Source organism: Lithobates pipiens, unplaced genomic scaffold (assembly GCF_037356315.1).
Source record: "Lithobates pipiens isolate NorthernLeopardFrog02 unplaced genomic scaffold, aLitPip1_a1.2 Scaffold_19, whole genome shotgun sequence".
NCBI classification, from domain to species: domain Eukaryota; kingdom Metazoa; phylum Chordata; class Amphibia; order Anura; family Ranidae; genus Lithobates; species Lithobates pipiens.
Genome location: NW_027507764.1, coordinates 485993826 through 486021141, shown reverse-complemented (window position 1 = coordinate 486021141; position 27316 = coordinate 485993826). Strand labels below are relative to the sequence as shown.

Below are 27316 nucleotides of genomic sequence, written 5' to 3'. Positions count from 1 at the left end.
TCTATTTGTGGGAAAAAAAAGGATGCCAATTTTCTTTGGGAGCCACGTCGCACAACCGCGCAATTGTCAGGTAAACCGACGCACTGCCGAATTGCAAAAAGGGGCCTGGTCCTTTGGCTGCAAATTGGTTAGGGGCTTAAGTGGTTAATGCACTTCCTGCACTGACTGAATATAGAGTAAACACTGAATATATAGTCTATGCTAAATGCAGAGTGTGTATATATATTTATATTTGTTAGACTGACTGTATATATAGCTTAGGGTGTAACATTTTTGCAGACTTTGCTTACGCCCCGAGTCTGAGCGATGTAAAAAATATATATGCTAAATTTCAAGAAGATTGGATAATATTTAGGTTGCACACTTTCATCTGTTTTGCAAAAGTAGGCAAAAAATAAGATTTTTCAATGTTAATTACTTTCATTGGGAAAACTAGAAATCACAAACTTAAAATACTATTAAAACTATACACTAAGATTAATAGGTAATATGATAGGCAACATATGTGATATATTAAGCAACTTTGAACGATGCAATCCCTTGTATTCTGTCACGTCGTGGATCCCAAACAATTCAAAGAACGTCTTTGTTTAATTAGTAACGAAATGGCTCAGGTCTTTTCCTTCAAAAACCATGTTTTTACCCTCTAATCGTTTCTCTTCCTCTTTCTTTGCAGATTTGGTTTCTAAATGTATAGTCAAATTTTCCTTAAAGCGGTAGTAAACCCGCTGACATGTTTTTTTTTTTTTTTCACACCTGCAAGGCAAAAGGCATAATGAGCTAGTATGTACTGCATACTAGCTCATTATGAAATACTTACCTTACAATGAGCCCCCGACATCTCACCCGATACACGCCGAGGGAGCTGACATGTTTCCTCGGGGTGTCTTCCGGGTATATCGCGCCTCCACTGCTGTGAGTGGCTGGAGCAGCGATGTCATCACTCCCGCGTAAGCAAAGTCATATGAAAATCACATCTTTGGAAAAATGAAACACATTATCTCATTTATTTATCTACAGTATTTTATTTTCTTCTTAAGATATTATTTTCTTCAGTCGAGATCATATCTTCATGCTACGGAGCTGAGCTCTTCAAGCATCTAGCCAGCTACCTGCATTTCCTCAGCGATGCCTTGGAGACTGGACACCACTGTAATGAAGATTATGTGGCCTGTCTGGAATGTGACCTTTAGGCACAGGTATTTGTCTGTGGGGTTTCTCAGACCTTCATGTACTTTGTTATTTTGCTATAGAACTTTTTCCAGGTCCAGAGCTGTAACACAGCCTCTGGTGTGACCCCGTCTCTGAAGAATAATGAATGCATTGTGTGTGCTGAGCTTTGGGAGCTATGACATTTATTGGTAACAATGGACACCACCATTACTCCATTGTTTTTTTGGTTTCCATGAAAAGGGTTAACATGCTGAGTACGGTAATTACTATAAGTGCTACATCACTAGCCAATGTCACTCTGTTCTTGCCTTTTAAGGGCTCTTGTAAATGGATTAGGATAGCTTATTGAACACAGTGCCTGTCATATTTCCTCCACATGGGCAACCCAGGTGCAGCAGTCTGTCATTGACATGAAAGGCTTTGTGCCACTGTACTTGTGTATACAGCAATGGTAAACATGGTTATATCATATAGATGTATACAAAAATTTTGAAGAAAAATCTATTCTTTCATACACCTGCAGGCTGTACTCATGTTTGCTACAGCATCACTATATACATGAGTACCGCAGCTCACAGACTTTCATGTCATGACAGATTGTACACTGCACCTGGGCTGCCTGAGTGCAGGTGCTGGGTATTACATTGAACAAATTCAGCTGGCTCATGTGCAGGAGCCCTTATCATGAGGCAGATTCTTCCTGCCGTTGCAAGAGACAGGTTATTTTACAACTTAGTCCCTGCTGCTGTCTACAATAACCTGGTCACCTCCGGTCATTATACCTCTCCTTGAGGTTCCCTGGGTTTTTACTTGGTATTCCCTATTAAATTGTGGGATCCCAAGTCCAAGCTGCATCCAGCTTGGGCTTGGGATCTGACAATTGGGATTCAGGTCCAGCTCATGAGCCACTAACAGTACTGAGATGGCGTGCAATGTCCCTGCAGTTATGCTAGATTTTAAGACCAACTTTTAGGTGGGGTGTAGCGGCAATAACACACACAGCCCCAGTATGATTAAATAATTTCTACTGAAATAATGCAAAGATAGTTCACAAATACACCATGGGAAAGCAACCCAGTCGGAAACACTCACAATTCCAACAGCGTGTAGGAAGCAAGTTTCAGCTGATTTGACAGTGTCTGTAGAGAGGGGCAGAAGGAAGCCTGGCTGTCATAAGCCTAAGCAGGCAGATGTACAGAGAGGTTGCAAACCCCATGCTTTCTCTCCTCATTAGGAACATTTTCCTACCACTAGTACTGTCCCTAACAGACGGGGCACCTGTCCCTACTCTACCCACTTGCATGAAGCACACCAAACCCAGGGGCCAAGGTATATATAGACTCTGCCACACTTAAGATGGTCACCACAGTCACATGGGCAGCCAGTATCCCATCAGATAACTGCCCTAGTGACTCAGGAAACAATAGAAGAAGCATGTTCCTCATGACTTCCTCTCCCTCTGCATTTCCACTGCGGTTGAGCTCCACCTGCAGTGGAGACAGCAGACTGCACCTACACATAGGCTTGCAACTATGATTAGAGACTACAAGTATATTTCTATGCTTTTTGAGACGTTCTTGTAGTTGTAGCTACCTGCGAGCCTCCCACCAAGGAAGCTCTGTTTGCAAATCCATGGTGGATATATTTGCTTCTGAGGAGCCTCAATCATATCTCCAAAGACATGCAGGTAGGTTAATTGGCTTCTGTCCAAAATTGACCCTAGTATATGAATGGGGACCTTGGATTGTGGGCTCCTTGAGGGTAGGGACCGATGTGACTGTGCAATGTACAGGAATAGGGACAATTGTAGACTCACTCAGGTTGAACTGGATGGACTTGTGTCTTTATTCAACCTTACGAACTATGTAACTATATGTAACTATGTATATCTGTTAGCTCCCAAGTTTAAAGATACCATAGCAGTCTTTATTGATGCTGTGTGAGTCACATTTAAAATAAAACAGCCTTTTGGTTTTGCTAGTGCTGTTACTAGTCTGTGATCCCAAATGCCTTAAGATCATCAAAACCTTTCTTGCACACTTCTTACTTCAACTATTCTGTAAAGAGTAAAAATAAGGGGAGGTTTGGGACTTTATATGAAGAGCATGTTAACCAGAGCATATTCCACCATCCCTAAATTATTGAAAAGAAGGGGGACGTTTGGGACTTTAAATAAGACGTGTAACACAAAAGGGGTAACAGTGGCACATTTATTGGTACATAAAAATACAAATATAAAAAAACAAACAAACACATATGGTATGTAACAAAAATAAGGAATGTTAAAAAGAAGTGGCTATACATACATGCATAGCCGCGTTTACTTCAGGTTAACATTAATGAACTTTAGAAACAATAATAATAATAGGCTAGATCAACAAGATGTATAAGATCTGTATTTTTTTGATTTTTTTTTAACTGTCTTTTATAGTTATAGTACACACTGTGCTGAACTGTCATGTGCTATCACTTGTTAAATAAAGCGAGTTTAAAAAATATATATTTTTTACTCTTATTTTGATGTAGTACATTTTGTACCTGTCTGGAGTTGCTTTGTTTTAAACTTTGTTATGTAGCTGAAGTTATCTTGCTGCTCAAAAACAAAGTGTTATGTGAATCCTCGGGGCTGAATATATAAGGCTGGTATTTATTTTGGACATTTTCTTCTTTTTCTGTTCACGGACAAATTCAGTTCCCACTCAGTGACTTAAATCTCTACAGGTGTTCATACCACTGGTTGCCTTGGAAACCTTTTTGGTGAATGGTTAGTGGTTGCATTTGTAGTTTTCATTTTTTTTTTAAGGTTTCTATATTTGTCTTTTCTCATTTCAATGAATGTTCATTTCAATTAATCTTTTTAAAAGATTTAACTCAGACTGTTCCTCTAATTCAGGGGTGTCAAACTCAATTTCACTTAAGGCTCAACAGCATTATGGTTGCCCCCAAAGGGCCGGTTGTATTTCTAAGACTATTTAAATGTATCTACTAATCATATTAAATAGTTGAATCTGCATTCAATTACTACTGGTTTTAGTAGTAACTTAAGACTAAAGCTGTGAAGGGCAGGTGCAGCCGGGCATGGAGCACACTGACACTCCTAGTGCAGGTGATGCCAGTCTGAAAAAGAGGGTCACACACTGCTGCTATCATCCACAAGAAATGTTATGGAGCCTGGTCAGACAGAGCAGTGGTGTACGACCTTCCCTTTCAACTTACATAGAATTGTATTATTCTCTTATTAATTGTAAGCAGATGCCCAGAGCCCCCTCCCCTTACATTAAGTGTCAAGAGTCCCCCACCCTTCCTTACATCACAGTACACCCCCCTTAACATGTACTGCTGCCAGGAAGAAGCTGGGGGCAGAACTGGGAGACAGAAGGTGCAGGGTCTGGAGGAGGACCAGAGGAGGGCTAGATTCAGGTGCCAGAGTATTCTGAATACTGAGAACCAGGGGAGCCAAAGACAAGGGGGTGCTGTGGCTGCACAGAGAGGTGCAGGGTCTGTAGGAGGAGTTCTGGCCTCCTCTCTGCTGTGAGTGCTGAGATGGGGGGCAGATACAAGCCTCTCTACAGCTGCAAGGAGAAGCGCAGCATCTAGCGGAGGAGTTCTGTTCCCCTCTTTGCTGCCAACTACTGAGACAAGGTGGGGGTGGAGATGAGAGGAGCGAGGGCCACATTAAATGGCTTGGGGGGCCAGATTCGGCCTGTGGGCCTTGTGTTTGACACCTGTGCACTAAGTCCTTAAAGTGTGTACTGTTTGGTTTCGATATGCAGCAAAACTCTAGACAGCAAAAATGCTGGACATAGACTAACCCTGGGTGCTCTCCATGGCAGAAAGTAGCAGTACATAGCCCACAATGACACACGGCAGGTGTAGTTAAAACATACATATAGTTTAACTACTTGTCTACCAAGGTACGTTTTTAAATGGCATCATAGGCAAGTGGTTAAATCAAGCTCACAGCTGCAGCAACTTTAAGAGCCAGCAAAGGGATTTCCGATAAAAGCTCTAGACCACCTAAGCATTTTTATGGGGCTCTCAAAGGTGCCCCCAGCCAGCGGGGTTCCAAGGCTCTTCTGTTACATCCAGGGGCCTGTGAACATGAGAGACAGTTTCTCCACAGCAAGAAGGAGGAACTTGGGGAACATTCATTCCGTGACTCTCCTGCAACTAATGACCCTGGAAGCATCACTTCTGGGGGCCCCAGCTGTTATTCCTCGGCTAGGGTAGCTAAAGATGCAGTTATTCATGATCTATGTTTGAATACCTTTCACCTGCCCATGCTATCCCATAGGGGTTTGTTAGCCCCCTTATTATAACAATAAAGTTTGAAAAAAGTATAACAAAAAAAGATAGGAAATCATTTAAAAAAAAATTAAACTTTTTTTAAGGCACCTCCATTACCCATGGACACAACCATTAAAAAGAAAGCACCGCATAGGGTGAGTATGTGTGTGCAAACATAATTTGTGTCACACATGTAAGGTATCACCAGGAATGTCAGGGTGAGTGCAATAATTCTAGGGCTATTGTTCACGATTAACTGTAAACTGATGACCTGTAAAAGCTTTTAAATCATCGCCTATGGAGAATTTTCTTATCTTTTATATTTCAGCAAAGAATTGGGTATAATATTGTGTTTTTGTTTGCATTCAATAAATTTTAGTGTTTATTTTTTTTTCCTAAAAATATGTGTTTGATCTATAAATGCACAAATATTGTGCAACATAAAAACTTGTAACTATCAACATTTTATGCCCAATATAAAAAGGCCATATCTTTAGTTAATGGGGCTTACTGAACAGATGCACATTTCTTATATGTCAGGTTCCTTTGTAGTGAGTGATAAAGGAAAATTATCTTTGTTAACTATGTTTAAGTGGTTGTGAACGTGTGTTAACCCTTTCATGACTAAGCCTATTTTTGACATTTGGTGTTTACAAGTTAAAATCCGTATTTTTTTGCTAGAAAATTATTTAGAACCCCCAAACATTTTATATATATATATATATATATATATATATATATATATATATATATATATATATATATACATATTTTTAGCAGAGAATCTATAGAATAAAATGGCAATTGTTGCAATATTTTATGTCACAAAGTATTTGTGCAGCAGTGTTTTAAACGTGACTTTTTGGGAAAAGGGACACTTTCATGAATAAAAAAAAAAAAAACAGTAAAGTTAGTCCAATTTTTTTATACAATGTGAAAGATGATGTTACGCTGAGTAAATAGATGCCAAACATGTCACGCTTTATAATTGCATGCACTCGTAGAATGACGACAAACTACGGTACCTAAAAATCTCCATAGGCGACACTTACAATTTTTTTTTCCGGTTACCAGGTTAGAGTTACAGAGGAGGTCTAGTGCTAGAATTATTGCTCTCGCTCTGATGATCGCAGAGATACCTCACATGTGTGATTTGAACACCGTTTACATATGCGGGCGCAACTTCCGTATACGTTTTCTTTGCTGCGCGAGCTTGTGGCGATGGGGGCGCTTTAAAAAAATTCTTATTTATTTTAATATTAATAAATAGTTTTTTGTTTTTTTGTTTTTTCATTGTGATCACTTTTATTGCTGTCACAAGGAATGTAAACATTGTAAACAGTGACAGTAATAGGTGGTGACAGGTAGTCTTTATGGAGGGATCGGGGGTCTAAAAGACCTCCGATCCTTCCTTTGCACTTCAAAGTATTCAGATCGCTGTTTTCGGCGATTCTGAATGCTGTATATTTTTTTTAAACCGGCACCATTGGCAGCCAAACGGGAAGTGATGTCATGACATTGCTTCCGTGTTTACAATCAGGAGACTGGAATGAAGCAGCTTACGTCTTCATTCCAGTCTGTCCCTAGCTGCCAGAGGCATCAGATTGTTTATCGGGCCTCCCGGGGGAATGGGAGGTCTAGTAAAAGCGACGGGAGGCAGAGGGAGGGCGGATGTCCCCTCCCACCCCTCCGGTGTAACAGCCGAGTGGCTTTTAGCCACATCGATTGTTATCGCTGGAAAGCCGATTGCTGGCTCTAAAAAACAGTACTGGGATGATGCCTGCAGCTGGGGGCGTCATCCCAGTATAACCCCCGAAAACCGAGTAAGCACATCTGCGAACACTCGGCGGCAAAGGGGTTAACAAGTACCTCAACCAACTGATACATGATTCAACCAATAATTATGTGAGGAATGCCATGCACGGTCCTGAGCTCCGTGACCGTGACCGCAGGATCGGATCACCGCCAGTGTCCTGCAATCGGGTCATAGAGCTGAAGAACGAGGAGAGGTAAGTGTAAACAAACCTCTCCTCTGCTTCCTAGTGAGCCTGTTACCGATTGTCTGTTCCCTGTTATAGGGAAAGACGATCAGTGACGTCACATGCCAAGCCACACCCCCCAACAGTAAAAGAAAACACACACTCACACGTAACTCCTACACTGCCTCCTAGTGGTTAACGCTTTCACTGCCAGTGACATTTTTACAGTAATCAGTGCATTTTTAATCGCACTGATCGCTTTATTAATGCCAATGGTCCCAAAAATGTGTCAAAATTGTCCGACGTGTCTGCCATAATATCGCAGTCACAATAAAAATTGTCGATCGCCGCCATTACTAGTAAAAAAAAATATTAATAAAAATGCCATAAAACTATCCCTTATATTGTAGACGCTATAACTTTTGCGCAAACCAATCAATAAACACTTATTGTGACTTTTTTTTAACCAAAAATATGTAGAAGAATACGTATCAGCCTAAACTGAGGAAAAAACATTTTTTTATATATTTTTGGGGGATATTTATTATAGCAAAAAGTAAAAAATATAGCATTTTTTTCAAAATTGTTGCTCTATTTTTGTTTATAGCGCAAAAAATAAAAACCGCAGAGGTGATCAAACACCACCAAAAGAAAGCTCTATTTGTGGGAAAAAAATGGACGCCAATTTTGTTTGGGAGCCACGAAGCACGACCGCGCAATTGTCAGTTAAAACAACGCAGTGCCGAATCGCAAAAAGGGGCCTGGTCCTTTAGCTGGAAAATGGTCTGGGGCTTAAGTGGTTAACAGACAATCCACCAATCAATGTTAACAATTTTGGGCCAGCCCCACCCCTTGGTATCATAATAACACCATAAACCTGCCATTATGCCTAGTTTAAACTTATGACATAACTGCCAACTATGCAGTATTAATTGTTAGAGAAATAGTAATATAATGCTCAATCCGGTATTCAACAAATGCAAAAAGATACTAGTCCCTATAAAAAATAACTGTTGTAATAGAAAAAGTATCTCATAGAGTGCCTTGAAAAAGTATTTGTATCCCTTGAAATTTTCCACATTTTTCCATGTTACAACCAAAAAGGTCAATGTATTTTATTGGGATTTTATGTGATAGACCAACACAAAGTGGCGCATAATTGTAAAGTGGAAGGAAAATGATAAATGGTTTTCAAAATGTTTTACAAATAAATATGTGAAAAGTGTGGCATGCATTTGTATTCAGCCCCCCTTTACTCTGATACCCCTAACTAAAATCTAGTGGATATGGAGATACTTGGTGATGTTCAAAAGATCTGACATATGATTTTCTATTACACAAGTGAGCCATGCCAACATGAGAGTGGGAGGCATGGGTTTCTGATGAGTGCCTTTCTGTAGGGGAGAGGGATCACTTGTGTACGCGAGGTGGTGTGTGGATGAAGCATCTTCATTTGAGGAAGATTGGATCAAATTTTTTTTACACTATATTATGGTGGATTTATTTACAAATTACAATGGATAATTAATGTTATTTTTTTAACAATATCACAGTACTACTAAAAAGTGAGTATTTTGCACTTTGACATTATTGGATGACATGTTTATTGTTCAAACTAAAAAAAAGTTTAAGCTTTACAATCACTTTAATAACTTTTCCCCACAGGTTTTCTTTTTAAACTTTAATGCCACTGGTTATTAGGGGACTGGGGACCCTGACATATTTTTAGCTAAAGTAATGCAGCTAATGCTTAAAACAAGATTTCACCAACCTCTGTAGCTGCAGGTGCTGTGATGTAATTTAGTCTAACTGAGCTAAAACCTGCTCACACTTCCATTCTAAAGTCCCGTATACATGGGCTGAATGTCGGGGGACATCGGTGATACGATCCGTGTGTAAGGCATCTGGTCCATTTGGCTGTTTTTTTCAAACGTGCATGCTAGAAAACCAGCAACCAACCACATCCCAATCAATGCTCTCAGCCAATGGCTGACCAGAGTTTTTTGGCAGGGGAGCGGTCCCCCTTTCAGAGCAGAAATTAACACTAGGAACTCTGACCGGAGCTGTCGGGTTTTTTTTTTTTAACCCAAAAATAACTAGTGGTGTGTACCAGGCTTTAGCCATATACAAACTACCCTGGAGATGAAGAAATACAGTGCTGTGAAAAAGTATTTGCCCTCTTTCTGATTTTTTATTTTTTTGCATATTTTTCACACTTAAATGACTCAGATCATCAAAAAATTGTATTATTACACAAAGATAACCCAAGAAAATACAAAATGCCACTTTTAAATGAGGATTTAATTTATTAATGGCAAAAAGCTGTCCAAACTGGCCTGTTCCTGTGTGAAAAAGTAATTGCCCCCTTGCTAAATCATGAATGAACTGTGATTAACTAAACTATTTGGAAAGCAGAGTTAGATTTCACTTGGTACACCCAGGCCTGATTACTTCCAGACCTGTTGAAAGAAATCACTTACATAGAAGCTGTCTGACAAATTGAAGCATGCTAAAAGATCTCACAAAGGAACACATCATGCCGCCATCTAGAAAAATTGAAGAACAGATGAGAAACAAAGTAACTGGCATGTATCAATCTGGAAAAGGGTACAAAGCCATTTCTAAGGCTTTGGGACTCCAGCAGTTATCCACAAATGGCCTCCCAAAATCGATCCAAGAGCACGACGACTCATCCAGGAGGTCATAAAAGAACCCAGAACAACATATAAAGAACTGCAGGCCTCACTTGCCTCAGGTAAGATCAGTGTTCATGATTCAATAATTAGAAAGAGACTGGGCAAAAATGGCATCCATGGGAGAGTTACAAGGCCAAAGCCACTGCTGACCAAAAAGAACACAAAGACTCGTCTCACATTTACCAAAAAACATCTTGATTATCCCCAAGACTTTTAGGAACATATTCTGTGGACTGATGAGTTAAAATTTTTACTTTATGAAAGGTGTGTGTACCGTTACATCTAGCGTAAATCTAAGACAGCATTTCATAACAATAACATCATACCAACAGTCAGACATGGTGATGGTAGTGTGATGGTCTGGGGCTGCTTTGCAGCTTCAGGACCTGGACTACTTACCATAATTGATGGAACCATTAATTCTGAGCTCTACCAGAAAATCCTAAAGGAGAATGTGCAGCCATCAGTTTGTGACCTCAATCTCAAGTGCACATGATCCGAAACACAACAGAAAGTCCACCTCCAAATGGTTAAAAAAAACCACAAAATGTAGGTTTTGGAGTGGCCTAATCAAAACCTGGACTTAAATCCAAATGAGATGTATCATGACCTTACACAGGCTGTTCATGCTGGAAAACCCTTCAATGTGGCTGAATTTAAACAATTCTGCAAAGAAGAATGGGCCGAAATTGCTCCACAGCAATGTGAAAGACTCATTGCCAGTTATCGCAAATGCGTGCAGCTGTTGTCGCCAAGGGTGGCACAACCAGTTATTAGGTTTAGGGGGCAATTACTTTTTCACATAAAGCCAGACAGGTTTGGACAATGTTTTTGACTTAATAAATTAAACCATCATTTAAAAACTGCATTTTATATTTACTCATGTTATCTTTGTGTAATAATAAAATTAGTTTGATGATCTGAGTCATTTAAGTGTGAAAAATCTGCAAGAAAAATCAGAGAGGGGGCAAATATTAATCTAAGGGTGCCCTGGGCCGGTCACATAATTGGGTCCCAGAGCTGGCTTCAGTGTAGAGGAGGGATAGTAGACAATGGATGCCCCATAGTAAGTCTATGGGTGATGTTACCATCCAGAATCTGCAGCCATGATCATTGCTCTCTCCTCCCTTAGATTAAGGGAGTATACACATCTTTACTTTACAGGGTAGCTAGCATAGGGCTTAGAATGGGGGTGGGAGTAGGTTTAAGCTTAGTTAGATTTTGACTGGACTTCCACTTTAATACATCATGAAATGCCTTCTTATAAATATGGCTCAATATAAGCCTCTTGCATTCAGATTAGGAAAGGGGAGGGTAGGACTGGGAGCAAATCAGGTGTGCTGAATGCAAATGTGCTAACATGCTAATAGGAGGACAGCAGAATGGACAGAGGGATGACTTATTGGTTTACTACTGTTTTCTCACTGTCCATTCATAAGGCTAGCAGTGGAGAGGGGACATTGTGGTATTCCTCAACTGTAAGTGATGTCATCCATTTAACTGTGCTATATGATTGGGCTGAGGAAATCTCAAAAGTTAATTGACAGGAATACAAATCATTTAGCAGGTAAGCCAGCTCCCATGTATGTTTTTTATTTGTCTATTTGCCTTGGGTTCACCTTAAAAGCCAATAAAATATAAAATCAAACAATAATCATTTTGCAAATAAAAATTGTTATAATTGTGTTTCCTGACCAAAGTTTACTCGATGCAAACATATTCTTCTACAGTAAATGGCCACACATAATAAAGAAACTGAATAAAAAGCTTGTTATTGCCATAAAGCTGTTCAAGCATTACTCCCTTTGAAAACAAGACTCATAAATATTGAGTTTCATTAAACTTAAGGGATTTTTGCTGTTTTATTGAGTTACTTTGCTAACTTCAAAACTATATTATTTGAACTTTTTTTTCCCAAGAGTTTTATGTTAATTAGAAAAAAATCTACCAACATATACAGTACATCAAAGAAGCAAAGATTTCAGAGCAAAACTAGCCTAGACATAAGCTGTTCCATAGTTCCTAATGACAAAGGTATTTAAATATTACTTAGTACCATGTTGTCTACATTTTGCACATTAGCTTCTCTGTTTTACCAGCCTAATGTGAGTTATTCTTCTGCTTTGCTTTAAAGGGAACATCCAATGGTTTTAAAGAGATCGATCACTTTGCCCATTCACGGCCAAGGAACAATGTCTGTCCTCCCTCACCCCTGACTCTGCAACTAAGTATCTGATAACAGTGTTCAGTCACTACTATTTCTTCTGTTGAAAACTACCCAGTACTTCCAGGTATGGAGCATGTGATCCTCACCCATGATGCAGTGCTTGGGCCTAGCAGCCAATTGATCCAGCCATTACATATTTCTGCCTGTCATAAATTTTGACAAGCTGATGGCAGCAGGACAGAATACTGCATCTGTTCCTCCTAGGCCCCCCGAAAATGTAACAGGCTAAACTACCTATGTGCATGCACAGTCCTACCCTGAATAAGTCAAATAATGGTGTCTATTTAAGGTAAATTTTTTATATGTTTGTAAACTGAAGCTTTTTTGATTATTTTTTTATTTTTTATTATAGTATATCATTTTTATTCATACAAATTCACCACACTTACTTATGCAATGCTTTTTAGCGTGTTTCAAATGGATTTTATTAAAAGTAATAATACATATATGTTTAATTTTATCAACAATTTACACATTAATTCTTGAGTGTAGGTGTGTAAATTGGGACAGGCTGGTATTAAAGTAATGCACTGGGCCCCAGTTGAAGACCCCTTGAGTCAAAACGATTCAGGCTTTCTCATTTGAGACTCCCACATTTCTTTTTTGTCCATTTGTTATTTATTGGACTTTTGATTTTTATTCGGTATGATCTTGCAAGCTGTTGTGAGAATTTTACTCCAATAAAATTGGTTGATCTGCACCATATGGAGCTTTTCTCCTTCCCTTTTTCATATCATCCTGCCTTTGTTTTTATCCGGGCCTGTCTATGTTCCTGTGGACGCTTTGGAGACGTACTTGGGTGATGTATCTGCGGTCCTTCCTACACCTTCAGTGGCTGTGGATTGTGAGCTGCTCCTCCATCCATTCCAGGCGATTTTCACAGGAGAACTACAGGCTTCATTGACTCACTGCCATTGGTATGTGTGTCCACCACATGTGGTAAGAGAACCCTACCATGTGTGCATCACCTTTGGGATTCATATGATCCACTTATACCTCCATCAAGGCTTATAGGAAGGAAGATCTCTCGAGACTCTTATATTGGCGTATGTACGGCTTTATACATTTTTTCCAGCACCCATGGGGCCTTTCCTTGGGACTTTGGATTTTATACACAAAACATTCTTTGTACACTTTTATGTTTCATATTACATTTTATATCATTGTCACTTTTCACCAGTGTTCTTGTATATGATTATATTTTTTAGCGATACACATATTGTTTTTCACGTTTGCTTGACTTTGTTTGTCTGAGTGTTGGCAGCTTTTTTCACTATATTTGGGTTTAGCGCAGTATTTCCCCCCTTTTTCCAGTGCGTTTCTTTGCCCAGGTACCCATGTTACTATTAAGACGGCCCTGCAGTTTATGGACCCTCTGAGAAATGGTAGCATCTGAAGAAATCTTTGGTCCTCTTGACTGCTAGCCCTTATGATGGGACTTCATCACTCAAGTGTTCATAGGGCAGCACAGGCTTTCAATATAGCTCTGTGTGTCACATTTTTGTTTTTGGAGCTGCCAATACAAACACTTTAATTTGACATTTCTTCTTGATGTTTCCACTATGAAAACAATACCTACTGGCACCATAAAGAGCTGTAAAGTCTTTGTAATATGAAAGTGAAAGAAATGCCCACAAGAAATATATCACGGGTGTTTCCTTTTGATGGATCAATCAAATTAACCTAAAGAATCAAACAAATAAATGAATACTCAAAGGACATAAAACACACACACGCACCTTTGAAACGGTAGGAAAAAAAAGCAAAGAAAAAAACAAAAAGGAAAGATGGCTATAGTTAAATTTTAGTCTCAAAGCTGTAACATGAAGCTAGTTGGTTCTGCTGCAATAAATTACTAAACTAATTATCTAGTCGCAGGCTAGCTGAATCATTTAAAGGGGTAATTAGCAATCAGATATAATGAGTACTTCTACTATTTCATGTCATACTGTATTTAGCTTTTACACAGCCTAAAGCAACTAAATTATATCTTCTTCTTCATGGAGGGCAGTGGAAAGATATTGAGTGCATCAGCCCATATTATTATTCTGCATTGTTTATTTCTTCACTGGACTGAGCACTGAGAAGCCTTCTGTCAAACTTTTCAAGTCTTATAGGCACTTTTAAGCACATAACTATTTACTAATGCAAATGTAAACTACCAGATAAAAGAATAATTGGCCTATTGTATAAACATTATTGGGTTCTTAAGTGGCGGGAGTGTAATATCCTTTTTAAATTAACTTATGGTTCAAAAATAAACATAAATATGTCAGCTACTTCTACCGTCTTGCCTTGCTTGCTTGAAATATCAAAAAAGAACAAGGCAGTTACATTGTTGGTGCCATCCATACAGGGATATATTTCTGTGACCAGAGATATGCATGGATGGATATTTTCTGCAATTGCCATGGGGAGTCCATTAATTAAACAACTATTTCACACAGCAGGTTGATGCAGAGAGCCAGTACTGTGGGGAAGGAGAAAGCCAGGAGAAGGTCCTGTCTGTTTTCTTCCCACCCTCCAGTATCACCCTTTGAAATGACTGCCTACAGGAGTACCTAGAAATGAGGTGGAGGGCAATTGACATATTTTAATGACTGGGTACTAATACCACTGTCATGCGTTGGCATAGTTGCCCATTGTTTTGCCCACATATTGTCATTATTTTCCATTTGGTGCCCACAAAATACCACCATTGACCATTTGTTGTCCATGGATTGTCACAAATGCCAATTTATTGCCCTTATTGCCATGCTTGCCTATGTATTACTACATTTGCCATGTACTGCTGCGGTCGCGGTGCTGTCTGTGTGAATGCTGAGTGAAATCCAAACTGTTTGCTTTGGGGACAATATTTTTATAATTTAACCCCCTCTCCCAGCCAAGACCTCTTACTTTTAACCACTTGCTGACCAATATAAAGAAGTTATACTGCTACAGGGTGGCAGCTGTGCACCGGATCACGTATAAATACATGTGATTCCGAACTTCTGCCTGTAGGGAGCGTGTACGCCACTGCTGGGCCGCTTCTGCTGTGAAAATTCACAGCAAAAGCCGATCTGCGGGTGACGGGCACTCGATGTCCTCCAGCAGCTGTCGATCCTCAGCAATACACAGACAACTGAGATATGCCCATGTAAACAAGGCATAACCCAGTTCTGAGGGGAAGGGATGGATTCTGTGTCTCTGCAAAGCAAGTACTAGAATCCATTACTTCCCTTAGTAAAAACAGCACACAATTATCACACAAACACTGGCTAGGTTAACCCTTTCCTAGCCAGTGTCATTAGTACAGTGACAGTGTATATTTTTAGGAAGCTATAATGTTCACGTAAACCAATCAACATTCGCTTATTGGGATTTCTTTTACCAAAAACATGTAGCAGAATAGATATTGGCCTAAATTTATGAAGACATTTGATTATTTGATTTTTTTTATTGGACATATTTTTTATGATGTCATTAACCACCAGCCCCGGACCATTTTGCTGGCCAAAGACCAGACCACTTTTTGCGATTCGCTTTAACTGACAATTGCGCGGTCATGTGACGTGCCTCCCAAACAAAATTGATGTCCTTTTTCTTCCCCACAAAAAGCCACAGTTTTGTTGTCAGAAAGTCTGATCATGTGTACAGGGCATAACACTTTAAATGTATGATTTTTTCCATGAATATTTCCTGAAATATTTCTTTCCACGCAGATATCACACAATTCAAAACTGAAAATGTTGTTTGCAGTAGGACATCCTGCGCTGTAGACTAAAAAGCTTTCTGAAGTGGCCTTAGAAGAAGAGAGCTTGTAACAGGCATTATTAGTGAAGTTACAGTTAGCCATAGGAATATGTCAATAAGAAATGAGAAATAAAGGTGGCTTTGGTGGTTTTTAACAGTTCAGTGGACTTTAAATAGCTCCTGAGGACTATTGCATCTCCTTTTACCTATCCTGTTCTTGTGCCATAAAACTCAAACATGAACCCTAACCCTTATTGTAGCGTTAATTCTAAGGCCTAATGTACACGGAACGCTGAGGCAACCTCTTCTGAGCGATTTTTTTGACAGCTTGAAACCGTAATTTGAAAACGGCCGTTTAGCCGCGTTTGTATGCAGCATTTAGCCACGTTTAGCTGTGTTTTTCCACGCTCGAGTCTAGGAGCATTTATTTAAAATAACATCATAAGACCCTCACAAAGCACAAAAAACAGTATTATTTAACAATTTCAGCCATTCTGTGAGACCAGAGTGAGTAGCAGCAGCTGAGAGAGGTAGCAGTGTACTTGTATCTACCTCAATTGTGGTGCTTTTACTATGGATCCCAAAATGAGCATATGTAAGGAAATGCTCCAGGCGTTGCTGTTGATGAGGCTGGAAAGACGTTGGAAATTGCGTGCAAGGACCAGAGTTCATCTGGTTCAAATCTAACAACATATAGGTCAAATTCCAATTCTACTTTGGCTAACAGCAACGCTAGTGGTGTATTGGATTGGATCATGGGTTCATTAGACCCCTTTCACACCACACCGCCCATAGTGTTACCGGCGGATTTGCGGCGCATTTTGGCCACTAGAAAGGGTTAAAGCCGCCGGCAATACGCCGCAATAGCGACATTTTGCCGGCGGTATTACAGCGCTGCCCCATTGATTTCAATGGGGAGCAGCGGTGGAGGAGCGGTAAACACACCGCTCCTTCACCGCTCCAAAGAAGCTGCTGGCAGGACTTTTTCCTGACGTCCTGCCAGTGCACCGCTGTAGTGTGAAAGCCCTCGGGCTTTCACACTACAAACAATGGTGCAGCTTTTTTAGGGCGGATTGCAGGCGCTATTTCTAACACTATAGCGCCTGCAAAACACCCTGGTGTGAAAGGGGTCTTAGGGGTATATAAATGGTGTATAAAGCATTGCAAGCAATTACAAGTTTACATTTTTTTTTTTTTTTTTTTTTCATCATTTTGTATCATTTTTAAGTTTTGCAATGTAAAAAATATAGGGCACCTTTAAAAAACGAAAACGTTTAGCCGCTCTTAGGCGTGTTTGGCATCTGAAACATTGGAAACTTCGGCGGCTGAACTAATTTTTTTGCCTTCAAAGAAAAGCCTCTAAACGCAACTGCCTAAATACGACATTAAATGAACCTGTGTACATGTACACATAAGATAACATTGGATAAGTTCAGGCAGCTGAATAAAGCATCCAACTGTCTCTGAACGTCCTTTACCAGCAGCAGTGTATATGAGGCCTAACAATAGCCCTAATGCTTTGTTTTATACATAGCAATGCGATTGTCATGCCAGATCTGTCATACCAATTAAATGACTTTTTATCAATAAACCAATATTTTTTTTTTATCACACAGCAACATGGTCTCAAAGCTAGAAGTGCACCGTGGTGACCATTTTTTTTAAATTATAGTTTGCTTTGCAGTGAAATTCAAGCCTCATTTGAATATGGCAAAATCATTAATTTCACAATTAAATCAAGTTCAGTAAAATTGTCCTTGCATCCCTATTCAACAGTGGTAAAAAGCAGCCAAGTCAGTGGAAAATTGGGACTGGATCCCGCATGATATACAGAGGTATAACACAGCAGGGTAGTGTGAACCACAAGAGTAGGAACATGACTTTACAAACCTTTTGGCTTAGAACATTTTTCTTTTTGTGTCAACCTTACCATTAAACACTCTGTGGCTGGAGGAAATGTAGAATGCTGTTTTGAAGTAGCGCTAGCACACAAAATACAATAAAAAGTATTAGTTCAAAGTGAATCCTTGTAGAAAAGAGGAATATTTAAATTCAATGTACCTCCATAAATAGGAATCCCCAGGGCTATCAGACATAAATTATTTTGTTACGCAAGACTTTGCTGTTGAAAGAAAAATTACCTTTAATATTTTGTATTTTTAAACAGCTGTCTTCAGATCTGGATGCCCTAGAAATTAGCTTTTGTAGATGCCAAATTATTATTTTAGCTTCACAGTCTACACTCCATGGAATGCTCTTGCATAATATTTTGTGCATTTCTCCGAGGATCAATGTCATTATTTCAGCACTGCCCGAGTACTCTGATTCTGGACCCCTGATAGCAAAATATCAATAGAAGCTCAGTTAGATCATACCAATAAGCCTATAACAGCTTCTATGTCTTTTAAAATCAAACGTTCAGCCCCGGGTATCATGACTTTTTATAAATATATCTCCTGAGCCATTTAGTTGTGATATTCCTCATAGTATCGCACAATTCTTACTGATTTTATAAGATAAGCATAAAGTGAACCTGCCAGACTTTTAAAAGGTCAGTCCGCTCACAAATTATGTTTTAATTTAAAGCTGTATTAAACCCAAAAACGAAAAAATAATTTTTAGCAACTGTAATCTGGGGAACAGGTAGCAGGTACAAATCTCCCTGGGATTAGCAGTCTCCCAGACACAGATACCAAATCCACAAAGGTAGTGATAAAACAGTTTGGTGTTTATTTGGGATATTTACAAGTCTATATACAAGTCTATATACCGCTCAGACAGCAACAAGGAAAATAATAGCAAAACAAAAGCCTAGCCGTGTCTCGGCACTAACTATACAAAATATACAAGTCATAACTACCAGGCTGAGAAAGCCTACACCTTGTCAGCTTGCACATATACGCAGCTTGTAAGTTTTCACCAAAACTTCCCAAAAGTGTATTCCCTATCCCTAACATAAATCATCCCCTCTGTAAAGCAACCCCTCCTTAGCAAAAAGCTCCAACCACAAAAAAAAACCCAGCTAAGCGTTCCTTCACAAGACAATACCCTCCAATAGACATTCCACAGCAAAGAGCTCCTCTCTACAAGAAATCACCCCCAGAACAAAAAAAAAAAAAACCCACTCCATACAATAATATACCTCCAAGCAAAGACTACTCTCTTAAGAAAATCCCCCCAGCAAAGAGCTCCTCACCACAGGACCCCCCCCCCCCCCTCCAATCCTTCTCAGCAACCTCCCCCTCACTTTAGGCAAAGAGATCCTTCACTCCTCCCCACAAGAAAATGTCCTCAAGAGAAGTCCAGTAAAACTATGCACTGCATATTTAACTAGGCTTCCCAACCTGCCGGACAACTAATATATCCACTTATCACTATTGCTCCTTACAAAGTGATTCAGTTTAATTAAACTATCATCAAAGCACCAATGAAAAGTAAAGAAGAAGCTGATAATCAATGTAGTAGTCTGTGGTGCTACAATTATTGCTGCATTCCTCTGGGTCCTGTGTAGATTGGTTGCCTTACTGCAAACTAATCACATGAGATCTCTTGCTTGACACTTCTGTCATTTACAGAATACCTTGTATTTTTTCAGTGGATATAAGTTTTTTTCTGATTGGAAAATTGATTGTAAAGAAAGGCAAATCAGAGAACAACTGATGTGCCCTGTACACACGGTTGGAAATTCCGTCGGAAAAGGTCGTAGGCTTAATCAGACTTTTTCCGTTGGAAATTCCAACGGAAAAAATTTGAGAGCAGGATCTCAAATTTTCAAACAAAAAAATCCAATCCGACTGTCTCCAATCATTTGTAGAGAATTCCGATCGAACAAAGTGCCACGCATGTTCAGATCAAATTACAAGACCAAAACTATTAGCTACTAGCCTCAACGTAGTCCGTCATAATGAACGAACGTCATCACGCTCCGAACGATCGGATTTTCCGCCAGCTTTGTCCAACCGCGTGTAGGCAACCTCAATCTAGGACAGAATCCGTCAGAAAAAATCAGACGGATTTTGTGGTCGGAATGTCCGACCGTGTGTACAGGGCATAAAAGGTTAATATTTTCAACTTTTTTTTCTTAGAAAGGCACAGGTTCTCTTTAAAGTGGCATTATGGGTCTATTAGAACTGTAATATCACTTCTGCACTCCATTGAAGCAAATCAAGCAAAGATTGTGCTTGTTTAGTTGTTGCCCTGATCACAGCGGCTGGGGAATAAAACTCTGAAAGCAGAATTGATAAAAAGTTTGCTACTTCTGACTTCATTCATCTGAGAGATGATCAGGGAGTATATATTTGCTGATCTCCTTACGCTCTCACTGCTGACACCAACCATGGATCTATAAATTTGGAAATAAATTAATGCACAAACTAGTGTGATGTGCATTCAATGAGTAGCTGCCAACATGAGATAAATGTTCCCACACAGTGACAATGTATAAAACAAATGATGTGGCACTTCCTCAATAGAGTAAATACAATAAAATGCATAAACTTCAAAAAATAAATAAATATTTGTGTAAACAATACTCAAATGAAGTGTCTGTTTTCTGTATACACAATTCCAATAAAGTATACAAAGTGTTCTATGCAAAAACTTCTGCATAGACAATTCCAACACAATGTTAAAGTGCTCTGTACAAAAAATGTCAGGGCAAAAATGAATGTTCATATAGTGATGTCACAATCCAAAGTGCACACATAAATAATTTTCAAATTCTTTCAAAGTGTAGAACTTCCACCATCCATGATCATAGTGTGCCCCAGCTTCTCACCTCAGGGAAAGACCCCTACAGGTCTAGTTGCTACTTCTGGTATCACTCTTTAGGTGTCAGTAACCACAGGCTCCTTCTCCTTAAAAATCCCTTTGAAACTTCTCAGTAAATTCAAAGGGATACTAAATATCTTATCACCTCCACGCTCCTCTGTAGTAAACTCACATGCGATAGAAATTAATCTCCATGTGCAGAATCCCAATAAAAATATTTTATTAAAAGCATCAACTTACATCTAAAATAACACTGTTCAGCTTCATGAATATCAGGTACCGTGTTTATCAGCGTATAACACGCACCTTTTTCCCCCCCCTAAAATCAGGGGGAAATCGGAGGTGTGTGTTATACGCCGATCCTCCGCTGTTGCTAACTCTTTCTGCCGTTCTCTGCGGCCCCCGTGTATTTTCAGCCACACTTGGCCATTCTCGGCTATCTTCGGCCGCACTCGGCCGTTCTTGGCAGCTTTCGGAAAGCTGAAAGCCACCAAGAACGGCCGAGTGTGCCCAAAAATAGCCAAGAACGGCCGAGTGCGGCCGAAACTACCCAAAAGCCACCGAGAATGGCCAAGAACTACCAGCGCCATTTTTAAATGGCAAATGACTGACAAGGCTGCACATGCAAGGCTGCATACGACTGACAAGGCTGCAATTGACTGACAAGGCTGCAAATGCAAGGCTGCAAACAACTGACAAGGCTGCAATCGACTGATAAGGCTGCAATGCAAGGCTGCAAACGACTGAGAAGGCTGCAAATGACTAACAAGGCTGCAAATGGCTGACAAGGCTGCAATGCAAGGCTGCAAACGACTGACAAGGCTGCAATGCAAGGCTGCAAATAACACTGGCAAGGCTGCATTGATGGGCATTTAAATGTACGTTTTTTTCCTTAAAATTCCCTCCCAAAAGTTTTTTTCTTTTAAATTCCCTCCTAAACTTGGTGTGCGTGTTATATGCCACCACGTCTTATACTCCGATAAATACGGTACTTATGGTCTCGGCCACGACCAGAAGTGGTGTCATCCGGCTCCTCCTGTCATGTTGCATCAATGATCATGTGACTTCATCAAGGGTACCTTTTTGGAATTGTATACGCAGAAGTTTTTGCATAGAGCACTTTGCATAAAGCACTTTGTATACTTTATTGGAATTGTGTATGCAGAAGACACTTCATTTGAGTATTATTTACACAAATATTTATTTATTTAATGAAGTTTATGCACTTTATTGTATTTACTGTATTAAGGAAGCACCACATCATTTGTTTTATATATTGATACCCACCATGAATGCCAAAGGCACTCAGGAGGGATGGATGAGCTTGGCATATGCGGCGGGGAAGGGGTCAGGCAAATTACTTTCACTAGAAAACTGACAGTTGGCGGTCTTACATCCTTACATTGGTGAGAGAAAATAGATTAATATTCCTAGAGAGTTTTTACTTTACTGTGCAACTTTCAGACCTCATATGTAGCACCACAGAAATTCAGGGGATATCATTTTTCCTGGGCTTCTCCTTGGCTGTGTTATATGACATATCAGGGTGAAAGAAGAGCCTAGGAGAATCTCCATTAGTTTTGAGCCACAACCATGTTATTTGAGCTCTGTGCACATACTGCAGAGAATGCAGAAAACAAAAATAGCTTTGCAGCACAGGCCAGGATCCAGGGCAGGAGATGTTAGGTATGTGCCCCGGGTGCCCGGCACTAGTTATTGCCTTGCTAAAGAAATAATGCTCACCAAACAGCCATGATGTTTTAGACAGAATACTGAGTGATAGATTACCTGAGGATTTTCTGCACTTAACCTCCTAAAAACAACCCATGCACTCACAGGCAGGAGGAATGCAAGTAAACACTGAAGTAAATCAAAAAAAGAAAAGCACTGATGTTGATGCCCAACTGAAAATTCAGTTAAAATTAGAGAAAAAAATCCAAGGTGCATCAAAAAAAAAGTTGTTCTAAGTTCTTCATATTGTTTTCTTTAGAAAGCAGCGAAGTTAGTAGAATATGTATTTTACCCTTTCCTTATGCTTTTTATACCCTCATACACTTCTTAAAAGATCTGCTCTAATCAGCTTTTGATAAAACATTTCTTCAAATAACCATAAGGGTCAAACATCTGCAGTGGTGCAGGAAAGACATGGAAAAGGGTCAAGTGCTTTCAAACACCTATTCACACATTCCAAAGCAAAAATGTATTGTGTTGCAAAAACTGGCAAAAAAATTAATCAATTTCTTAATGGATAAAATCGAATTAAAAATGAGCGACAGAGCTGCTGAATTAATGGCAAATATAAGAAGTATATAAAATGTGATGACTAAGCAGAGCTTATTGTATCAAATATTGAACCTAACATATGGCCTGATGAGCCATAAAAATAATAATTGCTGTGCTGAAGGAATTACACATTGAACCAAGCACATCTTCTGCTGAGTCAGTTTTCTTGCATGATAAATCAGGTAAGAAAACTGACCAATAAACATGCTCAGCATCTGCAGAATAACTGTGTGGACTTCCACAACAACTAACCAAAGGCAATATGTAAAATGAATTCATGAAATGTTATTGATAGCCAGGAAGCACCGCTGCTGTGCTAAAGTCACAGCGGCCTTTATAATGTGTTGATGCTTTTCCGGGGAGCCATAGCAACATTTTAATCCCCCCAATAGCAAGTGTTTATTGTGCAGAACCCAACTGTTATAATTCTTATTCCTAAACCAAGATAAAGCAAAAGACAATGGGCAGTAGGTGGAATGCCCCAGTGTCAGAAATCAGTAGGAGGAACACATGCCATGTGTCAGTGTTCAGTAGGAATGTAAATAAAAACTGACAGACAATGAGAGGACAGAAAAGTCAGTAGGAAGAAAAATGCCCAGTGTCAGTGGTAGAGAAAAAAAATGCTAGTGTTACTGATCAGTAGGAGGAAAAATGCCTCGTCAGTGGCCATTAAGAACAAATGAACTGTCGTTAATGATCACTAAGAGGCAAACATGTGTGGACATCAATGGTCAATAGAAGGATAAAAATTACTCGTCGGTGATATTAAGGGGGAAAAATGCTTTGTTTAATGGTCGAGAGGAGGAAAAAAAGCCCTGGCATCAGTGGTCAGTAAAAGGAATAAATGCTTTGGCAGTAGTGATCTGTAGGAGAAAGAAATGATCCATGATCTGACATTGGTGTCAGTGAAAGGAAGAATGTTATAGAATCGTCAGGGGGCTGAGGGGCACTGTTGAGAACTATGTAGGGGCTTAAGGATTCCAAGGGTAGCTGAGGTGCACTATGGGAGTCTGAGGGCACTATGGAGGAGTCTTCAGGTGGCTGAGGTTCTGAAGCACGTCACGGAGCACTGTGGGAGGCTGTGGTGCCTTGTGGATGTAGAGGAACCCTGGCTTTGGAGACACTATGAGAGACTCAGGGTTCTGCAGAAGCCTACAGGGCCATTGAGGTGTGGGGATTGAGGAGCTCTGTGAAGATGGGGCTGATTTGGCTGATAGGGGGTATTCTGTGAAGAAGAGGGGCTAAGAAGCACTGTGAATGACTAAGGGCTTTAAGTAGGGGGCTAAAGCGGAATTAGAGGAATTGGAACTTGCAGGGGACAGTGTGAACAGAGATTGCCCCCCCCCCCTTACACTTTAGACCTACTGCCAATACATGTGCCTCAATAAGTGATGAAAGTGAAATTTCTCCTTCATGTCTCTCCATTCATGTGACATATTACATAATCGAGAGAAGAATTTAGGGCAGTTCCTGGATCAGAGGTGGGCTGCAATGGCGGTAGTTCTGCCAGTAGAAGTGGCATGTACTAATGCTATACAAAACCTTGTTGCGTGTGCACTATTACCATACCAGACCTGGATTGAAAATATACCTTCAAAGTGTTATTAAACCCACAGCCACCAGCCCATGTGCCTGATAAAGCAACATAGCAATATATACAACCCATAAATATTCTTTATTCAAATATCTTTTTTTCTTGTTTTCTTTTTGTCTTGCAAACATTATATCACACAGAACGGATTGGTGCTGTTGTGGTCATGTGGGTTAAAAACAATCACATGGGGTAGATAGCAAGGGAAGGGAAGCTGTCATTCAATTAGATGGAGCCATCCCTTAAACATCTTGAAAAAAAGTCATGTGGGAGGAGGCAAATTAGGAACAGCTTACCCACAGCAAATATCAGAGCATTGAGAGTGGCAACTCAGGGGCCAGAAGATAAGCTGCTATTGGGTTGCCACTGACAATTAGGAGGTCTATGGAAACTGCAGGATCAACAGGGTATTTACAAAAAAAGAGGAGATGCATGATGGAAAGCTTCAGCACAGGGGTAAAAGACATAGGGGAAGATTTACTAAAACTGGAGCACTCAGAATTTGGTACAGCTGTGCATGGTAGGCAATCAGCTTCTAACTTCAGCTTGATCATTTAAGCTTTGGGCTTTTGACATTAGGCATGCAGCATGGCACCGCAAAGGCTAATGCATGACCTCTGTCTGTAGTCTAAAAACTGCCATTCACTGAGCAGAAACTATCTATCCTAAAATCCCTGGATCTCTCAGCCTAGTGCTGGTGCAGGTCAGATCCGGCTATCAGTAATTAGATCTGACACAGACACAAGAAAGTAGAGCATTCAAAGATAACTCACTGAAGCAGCTGGAAAATGTTTTTCATTACATTAGCACGTCCACCATTGTGATGTGACTCACAGCGGGTGGCAAAGCATTGAATGCCATGTGACCAGGAACAGGAAGTTGTCTTGTCCTTTGGGACAGGTAGCAAACCATGGAGATAAGGGAGTTGGTTAGCTATGACACTACAATCTGCAGCCACAACATTTATTACAAGATAAGGCAAACAAACAGCACAGGTAATACACCTACATTAATTCTTTGTTAAAACAAAAAAAAAAACAAGTGAAAGTATGCAATGTCTTTAAAATCTCTGTTTACATGGAAGTGATGTCTCTACTCTCGCTGTGCTGCCACCTGAATAAAAAGAGAGACCTGAACTACAAAATGTTTTTATTAGCTGTGTTCCCATTGGGAGAAATTTTCTTTCACTTCCTGTTCACCCTTACACATGTCAAAGAGACAAGAAATTAAATGAAATCTCCCAAATGGGGAAAACCTGACAGAGGTTTAAAGGTCATTTTCACAGGTGGACTGCATTGGCCAATTCAGTCCAAACAAAATTGATTTATAGCTTCAGTGATAGGTCTTTAATTCATAAAATGTGCATATAGAATTTTGCAATTGGTAGCGTAAGGTAAAAGCACTAGTTAAAAAAGAAAAAAAGAGGAAAAAAAAAAGAGCTTTAAAAATACCTTGCAACACCGGCATTTCAGTGTGGCACAGGGCACAGGGTACCACAGCACAAGTTGAAAATGCATGCCAGCACACACATGTTATGCACATGTAGCCCTGGTCCACAATGCTAAGCAAGAGGAGCGTCTGCAATTTCGTTGCTTCTGTTACTGTCCCTGTTTTTACAGAGGAGCAGGCACAGCTGTGATTGGAGACCATTATTACACAGCTACGTGTAGCCTGTTAAGTCCACCCACCACACAAAGGAAGAGGATGTGGACTACTTGAACTGCTGTGAATGCTGGGAGGAATTGGGGATTGTGGGATAGTTAGTTCCATACAGATTAAGCTTGTTCTGTGGACTGAGCAGTGGAACTACATGTTCTAATGTCATTATAGCTCTAAGGATAGGAAAGGGGGAGGTTTGCTCTTGGGCTCAGGGTGATACATTTACCACAGCATTTGAGACCATAGAGGATACTCCCGGGTACCTGGGATTGTTACTGACACTGACTAAACCCACTGTCCAGTTGTTTGGAGAGAACAATGAACACACTGAGTTTATTGAACCACTGACAGGGAATGAAGTGAGGTGTTCTGTTGCTATAGGAGTCAGTAAGAGGCCACTGGCCAGCCCATTACACCCTGTTAAAAGGGACAGCATTACCTGTGTGGGTCACAGTGCAGGCGCTTTAACAAATTTTTGGAGGAACTTTATCCTGAGTGCTCCAACGTCAGATTTGGGCCCCAACATGCTGGCCATTAAAGAAAGTGGTTTAATATAGACTGCCGGGGGGCGTGGCCAAGCGCATGGAGGAGAAGGACGTGTGAGAGCTCAGCTCCCGCTCCATTGCACCCACCGGCACACAGCGCCGCCAGACCGCACCGACCCGAACATCTCCATGAGCAGGAGAGGAGGCACCAACACCCCCCGCACCTCGGGGACCCAGAAAACCGGGGACATCGGCAGTTTTTTCCCCTCGAGGGGACCGAACAACAAGGCCGCGCCGGAATCCAAGATGGCGGCGACCCGCTCGGCAGCAGCACATGCGGCGCACGCCGCATCTAAGGTACAGGCCTCTCGACCCCCCTCGCCTCGGTCCTCTCCCGGATCCCCGGAGCGGCATAGTGGGAGCCCTGACAG

At 40.4% G+C, this 27316-nt stretch overlaps 1 protein-coding gene and 1 long non-coding RNA gene across 4 annotated transcripts in view; one reads left to right on the top strand and one right to left on the bottom strand.

Annotated features, from left to right (window-relative positions):
* Positions 1-27316, bottom strand: part of RALYL (RALY RNA binding protein like) — a 1540715-nt gene that overhangs the window by 662106 nt on the left and 851293 nt on the right. The window lies entirely within an intron of this gene.
* On the top strand, positions 1046-13538 carry LOC143998369 (uncharacterized). Its single transcript, XR_013277884.1, has 2 exons — positions 1046-1199; positions 12270-13538. It is a non-coding gene; the product is annotated as an uncharacterized LOC143998369 (long non-coding RNA).